This window comes from Mastomys coucha, unplaced genomic scaffold (genome assembly GCF_008632895.1).
Source record: "Mastomys coucha isolate ucsf_1 unplaced genomic scaffold, UCSF_Mcou_1 pScaffold22, whole genome shotgun sequence".
Taxonomy (NCBI): Eukaryota; Metazoa; Chordata; class Mammalia; order Rodentia; family Muridae; genus Mastomys; species Mastomys coucha.
This window is the reverse complement of record NW_022196905.1, coordinates 128118254-128119013: the sequence shown is the minus strand read 5'-3', so window position 1 is coordinate 128119013 and position 760 is coordinate 128118254. Positions and strand designations below refer to the sequence as shown.

At 50.3% G+C, this 760-nt stretch overlaps 1 protein-coding gene across 1 annotated transcript in view; it reads left to right on the top strand.

Annotated features, from left to right (window-relative positions):
- Gtf2i (general transcription factor IIi) overlaps nt 1–760 on the top strand; it is a 61336-nt gene that overhangs the window by 16893 nt on the left and 43683 nt on the right. The window lies entirely within an intron of this gene.

Sequence of the window (760 nt, the reverse complement as noted above, 5' to 3'; positions counted from 1 at the left end):
TACAGGCATGTGTTACTGTACTCAGTTTCATTGTAGGAGGGGCCCCTAAAGATTTGTTTACAATTAGTTAGTCTTGTGCATGTGCCTGTATGTAAATGCATGGTATATTCAAATGTTGGGGTGGGAATGGAGTAGGAGGTTGTGTGCCTGTGGCAGCTCCAAGGCCATCTACTGTCTGCTACTCTAACTGTTCCTTTGAGGCAGGGTCTCTCAGAATTCGGGCCTCTTGCTTGAAAGCTCAGTGATCTGTCTCTTGTGCCTGCCTCCCTCTGGGTTGGGGTTGTAGGCATTAGTAGGCTTGTTCCATTTGTGATGTTGAGTTCTGAGATACAAGCTCTGATGCTGAGGTCTGTGCAGCAGAGATACCTAACCACTGAGCTTCTCTCAAGCTCCCTCGCTGTGGTTGCAATTGTCATTTCCTCACAGGAGATGGTGCTTAACATTTCTTTCATGGACTCGCTAGCTGTTTATTTAGTGTGTGTGTGTGTGTGTGTGTGTGTGAAAGAGAGACAGAGACAGAGGGGAGAGGGAGAGGGAGGAGAGTGCATGTATGCCATGCCATGCCTGTTGGCATCAGACAACAACCTCATGCTCTGGTCTGAGCATGTGGTTGCTGCAGAGCCCTGGCTGTGTGACCTGCGTGAGCCTAGGAATTCTCTGCCTCCCATTGCGCTATAGAGAGCTGGCTTACAGACAGGCAGCACCATGGCCAGCCACACGTGGGTCCTGGGAGTTCAGACAGCAGTCCTAGTGCTGTGTG